Source organism: Triticum urartu, chromosome 6A, assembly GCF_056163025.1.
Source record: "Triticum urartu cultivar PI428250 chromosome 6A, HENAU_Tu73, whole genome shotgun sequence".
Taxonomy (NCBI): domain Eukaryota; kingdom Viridiplantae; phylum Streptophyta; class Magnoliopsida; order Poales; family Poaceae; genus Triticum; species Triticum urartu.
In genome coordinates, this window is record NC_141878.1 from 458,759,275 (window position 1) to 458,766,496 (window position 7,222).

Below are 7,222 nucleotides of genomic sequence, written 5' to 3' on the forward strand. Positions count from 1 at the left end.
ATGATAATAACATAGACAACATGATAAAATGAGATAACTTGCCCGTATGTTTATTGAATCCGCTACTAGAGGTTGATCTATTTCTATACAAAACATAGATGTCTTTTTCTGATATGTATGTGTCTATTTATCAGCCCTACTAGAGATGTCCAAAGTCGACAAAGATGACATCCCGTGATTTTTTTGGGAGCAGATTTTTATATAAGGAAGTTCATCCCAATATGAAGTTTCTTGCATCATGATCTGCATTAGCTTGAATTTGTAAATCTGGATGTTCATCAGGATTAGAGCACAATGTAGCTTCGATCAGGGAAGTACATTAAAAATCAAGATGCCTTCCATAGCCTCAGCCATAGCGCATGGATTTTGTGCCAAGACATGAGTCCTAGACTATCTTGTGATTAATTTTGTAGTATCGCGCTTCTGGTCTAAGGAGTTAACTACACTATTTTTTGGGTGCTAACAACTGAGTAAAAGTATCCTATCGCTCTATGAGTTGTTCATTCTTTTTTATTTTGAGCATCCGTTTACTTCCAACCAATTTCCTGCATGTAAAATTAGTCCTAGACTGACAAGTGTACTTATGTGTCATTTTTATGGTGGTATCTTGCGTGTCTAACACTTCTGATTGAATCTCTATATACCTTCCTCTTTTCCTCAAATCGATGTGACTGTACGCATAACAAATGCAGTATTTTTCTACCCCTAAAACTATACTTGCATATTTCTAGCGAATAAGTATGCCATATTATCTATGTTTTATCATCTAATGTATTTTTCTTATGAACTCCAGTAATTTATTACCTCAGCGGGCCTTCTTTATATCTCTTGGGAATGTATATAATTCCTCCTTTCCTACTATATTTTTCTGGATGGCAAAGTGGAACTCGGATTATAGTTGCATGTTTGATCATCCTATTTTGTCAACATTTGGTCAGGTATTCTATGATGCAACTATCCATGTTACCAGGTACTATCATGTTGCTCTTTTGTGTGAGCTCTCTCAACTACTCAAAGTTTTGGATAGTTGATCGACTAGATGAGTATTTTAGTTGCTGATTTACCATTTTGTATGCAATGTTAATTAGCTATAAGGCCTATTGGAACGGATGAGGTGCTAATGGTAAATTTGGGATAAATGCATGCATTGTCCAATAGATATGATAATCTGATGTGTTAGTTATGTGATAGTGCTATGCGTGTTAGATCGAGTTTCAAACAACAAAAAAGTGCCTCCTTGGATGTATGAATTGTTTCTTTATTTCTTCTCACAAATAAAAAAATACGTATCTTATGTTTCATATAATAATTAATGATATATTTGTTTCTGGATATAATCCAATTTAATTGCTTACTTTCCATTACCATTTTCTTTTCAACAATATGAACTCTGAACTATCAATATTGTTTATGTTGGAAACGTATAAATTGGACTACTGTTGCATCTTGAAACGATATTTTCAATGTGTTCATAGGATATTTTGATTGCAACTATGCGGGCATGGTGCATGTTGTTTAAGGCCTAGGTCTACCTATTTTCAAATTTTATTTCGAAAAAATAGAATATATCATTTGTTTTTTGAAAATTGCGTTCTTCCTTTCATTGAGATCCTAGCGGCTGACATTGCTCGACTATTGAACCCTTTTTCCTTGGTACTTTAAATTATCAGATGCAGGTAAACACAAATAACAATGATTTAGTAGTTGTTTACGAGGTTAAATGAATTCTGAATTTTATAAAAAAATTAAAACATATGGAATGTAAGTTATAAACTTTTGCCGACAATGGATGTACATATCTATGTGCATGCCACCTCAAGTTTTACGTTGTTTTGATAGTTGGATTGGAAGGTCATTGCAAGTTAAGTAATTGGTATTTCTATTAACAATCATGCAAAAAATAATGTTATAATCCAAAAGACTAGCCCGTGCGGATGCACGGGTTGACGACTAGTAAAAATAATATGCCAAGATTTGCCTTTAGGATGTTTGAATTGCTTGTTGGTTTGTGCGGTGCAAAATAGAAACTTTGGCTGTAGTGCTCGATTTTACATTTTTTACTGGAACATCAAACGGTTCTGAAACTTTTTGCTCTGTGTTTCTATACAAAATTTTTATTTTGTCCTAATTTTTAAGATTATTTTTGAGTTACAGAAGTATGGTGGCTGTTCAAATCTTTACACATTGTTCTGTTTTCATAGATTGCTATTATAGCTTCATTATTTGCATATGTATGAATTCTTGTTGAATCCTCCTTGACTTGGGGCCATATAATTGTGATAGAATACAGTGGGTAATGTTTGTCTATAATTATACGATAATGTTACAGCAGTACATGATGGGATTTCATTGCCATGTTCACTAACCCCACCACTAAAAGTTCGGTTAAGTTTTGTGTGGATGAAGTGTTCAGAGATCGAGGAGGACTCGATGCGAGGAGAAGGAGGAGAGGCAAGAGCTCAAGCTTGGGGATGCCCAAGGCAACCCAAGTATATATTCAAGGAGGCTCAAGTGTCTAAGATTGGGGATGCCCCGGAAGGCATCCCATCTTTCTTCAACAAGTATCGGTATGTTTTCGGATTCGTTTCGTTCATGTGATATGTGCAAATCTTGGAGCGTCTTTTGCATTTAGTTTTCTTTTTTATTTTATGCACCATGCTGGTATGAGATAGTACATGGTTAATTTATAGAATGCTCATTGCACTTCACTTATATCTTTTGTGTATGGTGTAAGTGCATCTAGTGCCACCCCTAGTTGGTTTTGGAGTATTGACGACAAACCTAGTTGAGGGACTAATGTGTTTGTGAGAATTGAAGGATAACACAGGTAGAAGTCCCTCATTGATTCGGTTTTCCTACCAGAGATGACCCCCAAAAATATATGAAGACATTGAAGTCAAAGGTGGTATGTGAAGATATTCACATTGAAGACTATGACAAGAGAAGACATTGCATGAAGCCAATGGAGCTCGAAGACTTAGATCTTTCGTAGTTCTTTTTCTTCTTTGTTGAGTCATAGGAACCACCGTACTGTTAAGTGCGGTCCAAGAGAACCAGTCAGAATGACTGAAGTGATGCTTAACCAAAACCTATGTCTTCGAGTGAAGACTATGAGAGCGAATCTTGTCCAGAGTCGGACAAGTCAGCTTTGCTTGTAGCCCAAGTAAAGTTGCCGTGTGTGTTTAAAATCTGACCGTTGGAACACGTGTCAGTTCCTTAGTGACCCAGGGTCATTTCGGACAAATCAAGTTGGGTTGCCTAGTGGCTATAAATAGTCCACCCCCTACAACCATAAACGGTTGGCTGCTCAGAGTTAGAATACGGCTTTTGTCGTTTGAGAGCAACACACCTCGAAGCCTTTGAGAGAGAATTCCTTGCGAGGATAAATCCGTAACCACCCAGAGCCAAAGAGTGTTAGGCATCACTTAAGTCTTCCTGTCTGTGTGATCTGAAGACTTATTACACTTGAGGACTGTGAATCCTCCAGCCGATTAGGCGTCACGTTCTGAGCATCCAAGAGTCATTATGGATCGCCAGTGAACGAAGTCTGTGAAGGTTTGGGAGTCTACCTTGAAGACTTACCAGAGTGATTGGGCGAGGTCTGTGTGACCTTAGCTCAAGGGGAATACGGTGAGGACTGGGTGTCCTGAGCTGCGTGTTCAGGACTGGGTGTCCGGGACTGTGTGTCCTCAGGTTTAAATACCTAGCTGCCCTAACCAGACGTACAGTTGTCACAGCAACTGGAACTGGTCCAACAAATCATTGTCTTCAACGAGTGACTGGTTTCATCCTTCCCTTCCCTCTACTTACTGTTGGTCCTTGTGAAGTCATCGTATGATTGCACTATCTTTTGTCTTCATTGAGTGACTGCTTGTTCTGATTGGCTTCCTAATATCTTCCTACCTGATCCTTACTACCTAGTTGCTATTAGTCATTGTGTTTTCACTTCATTGAATACTTGACTATGGTTTTCCTAGCGTAGTCTACCTTCCGCTGCATGGTAATAGGTTTATTTCTATCGTTTGTCTTCGAAACTTCCACGTTTTGAAGACTTTCAGAAAAATCGCCTATTCACCCCCCCTCTAGTCGATATAACGCACTTTCAATTGGTATCAGAGCAAGGTACTCCCTTGTTCTATGTGATTTGGTTTAACCACCTGGAGTTTTAGCTATGTCGACTGCAGGGATAATTAAAGTCTCCGCTGTGTGCCCCATCTTTGATGGAACTGAGTATCCCTACTGGAAGAATAAGATGCGCATGCATCTTGAAGCCATTGACGTCGACCTATGGTATGTCGTCAAGAACGGCGTTCCCAAGGCTGGAGAAGGTGTCACTGCTGCTGACGTCAAGAAGTTTGTTCAACTGGACTCTACTGCCAAGAATATCATCTGTGGTCATCTGACCAAAGGACAGTATGGCCGCGTGAGTGCGTTGGAAACATCTAAGCTAGTCTGGGACTGGCTCTCCAAGGTCAACGAAGGCGTCTCAACCCAGAGAGATTAGAGAATCAGTGTCCTTCGCAACCTCTTCAACCGCTTCACGAGAAATGACAATGAGAATGTCCAGCTCACGTTTGATCGACTCACTGACATCACAAATGAGCTTCAAGCTCTCGGCGCCACTGAGATCACCAAGCATGAAGTCGTCAAGACACTCCTGAGATCACTTGACAGCTCGTTTGACACCCTAGCCCTGATGATTCAAGAACGTCCGGACTTTAAGACACTCGATCCGTCTGACATACTTGAGAGGCTCAACACACACGAGTTTCAGCTTTCTGAGAAAAGAGACATCTACGGTCCCAACTATGGGCGAACTCGTGCCTTGAAGGCAAAAGCTGTCTCCACATCTGAAGAAGAATCTGACAGCAGTTCTGATGATCCTGAAGACCTTGGAAAGGATCTTGCTATGCTTGTGAAGAAGTTCCAAAAATTCACCAAGAAGAAAGGCTTCAGAAAGTCTTCACGATCAAGCTCAAGGAATGATGAAGCTTCTGCTCATGACTACAAGAAAAGATCATGCCACAAGTGCAAGAAACCTGGCCACTACATCTCTGAGTGTCCGCAGTGGGACAATGAGAACAACAAGAAGAAGAACAGCAAGGAGTACGACTCCGACGACAAGAAGAATAAGAAATACTCAAAGTCCTCTTCCAAGTCTTCCTCCAAGTCTTCATCACACAAGAAGAGCTCATCTGGCAAGGCACGTGCGTTTGTTGGCAAGGAAATGGATTCAGAGGAGGAGTCCGCTTCTGAGGAGGCGGAGGTGGAGTCTGAGGAGGAGTCTGATTCTGGCATTGCGAGTCTGGCTACAGCATACGTTGCTAAGTCCATCTTCAACACTGAAGACAATGACTCCATCACCGACACCGATGCAAATGACAAGGACTACTCCGCTCCTACCTATTGCTTCATGGCACGCGGTGCCAAGGTAAACACACGCACTACTCACTATCAAACATCTAGGGACGATGACTCTGATTGTGGTTCCAAACCCAGCTACAAAACTCTCGCTAAAATTGCAACTGAACAACAGAAAACCATGGAACACATTCAAAAACTGTTAGACAAAAGCGATGATCTGTTAGATGCTGAAATGACTCGATCTCGGTCCTTAATTGAAGACATAAAAAATCTTCACGTTAAGTATGAGGAACTTGAAAGTCGTCATGAAACGCTCTCAACAGCTCATGAAAGGCTTTCCTATGATTATCTTCAAAGGAAGCAAGATCTTGAGAAATTGAGAGCGGCTCATGAAGATCTTCAAAAGGAAAACAAGTCGCTTCGCGCCGAACAGATCAGTTCAGCTCAGGAAGGATTTGAACCACCATGTCTTAAATGCATTGAGCGTGATAATGCTACTTCTGTTGCCGAATGTTCTACTGCTGCTACTGTTGCAATATATTCAACTGTTGATGTGGGAACTAACCCCTCTACTGAGGATACCACTGCTATTGCTGATGAGAATGCTAGGTTGAAGACACTGCTTGAAACAGGGATGTACAAAAGTCTCAAAGGGCATCAGACACTATGTGATGTCCTCAAAAGGCAGATCCTGAACCGAAACCCTAGGAAAGAGGGTGTTGGGTTCGAAAGGAAAATGAATGCTTATGGCTCTTACTGAAAACCTGAGCAGTACCCCAAAACCACATGGGTTGCTGCAAAGGAACCATCAGCGGATCCATCCACCCTATCTGGCTTCACTTGGGCTAATCCCATCGTTATTGATGAATCCTTTGATGCAAACTATAAACTGTTTAAGAATCAGAATGGTGAAGTGTTTGCCAGGTATATTGGTACTAACTGCAGGAATGGACCGCCTATGAAGAAGATCTGGGTGCCGAAAAAGTGTTTGGAGAATCTTCCTGTGAATGTCATCATGACACCACAGGTGAAGAAGACAAACCCCAGACCACAGGCTTCATACGGTCCAAAGGCTTCATACAGACAGAGGACTCACCTGAGTTGCACTAACGCAAATGTTTTGCAGGGAAGCCATACTCAGGCCTATGAATATGAGCTCGGTTCATCAAACCGCCATGGTCATAAGACCAAGAACTATTCTGCTTATTCTTATGAGTACTATTGTCCTCCTGCAAGACTTTTTGCTAGGGCTCCAAAGCCAAAGTTCTCAGATGCTGCACTTAGACTTATTGCTTCTAAGCCACCCTTGAAGATGTGGGTGGCTAAGAAAGCTTAACTCTCTTTTGCAGGGAAGGGTCTCCAGCAGAAAACCAGAATCGTCTGACGCTATTGCTGGGGACCTTAAACATCTTGTAGGGTGCAAGATCAAATGCCCAAATGGTCTTACCATGTACTTCATTCCTGAATTGCTTGCTACTCTCCCTATCAGTCCAAATCTCGATCTAAGCTTTCATAACCCACTGGTTCGTCAAATGTTTTTGCTTCACAATTCTCTTCGTGAAGCCTATCCCCCTAACTGCTATGTAGGGTACGACACCAGCATCTTCAGAATGGATTATTGATAGTGGTTCGTCAAATGTTTTTGCTTCACAATTCTCTTCGTGAAGCCTATCCCCCTAACTGCTATGTAGGGTACGACACCAGCATCTTCAGAATGGATTATTGATAGTGGGTGTACCAATCACATGACTGGCAAGAGAAGCCTTCGTATGGACTCAACCTTACGTCCATCCGACAAGAGTCACATCACATTTGCTGACACTGGTAAAAGCAAGGTATTGGGTCTAGGTAGAGTTGC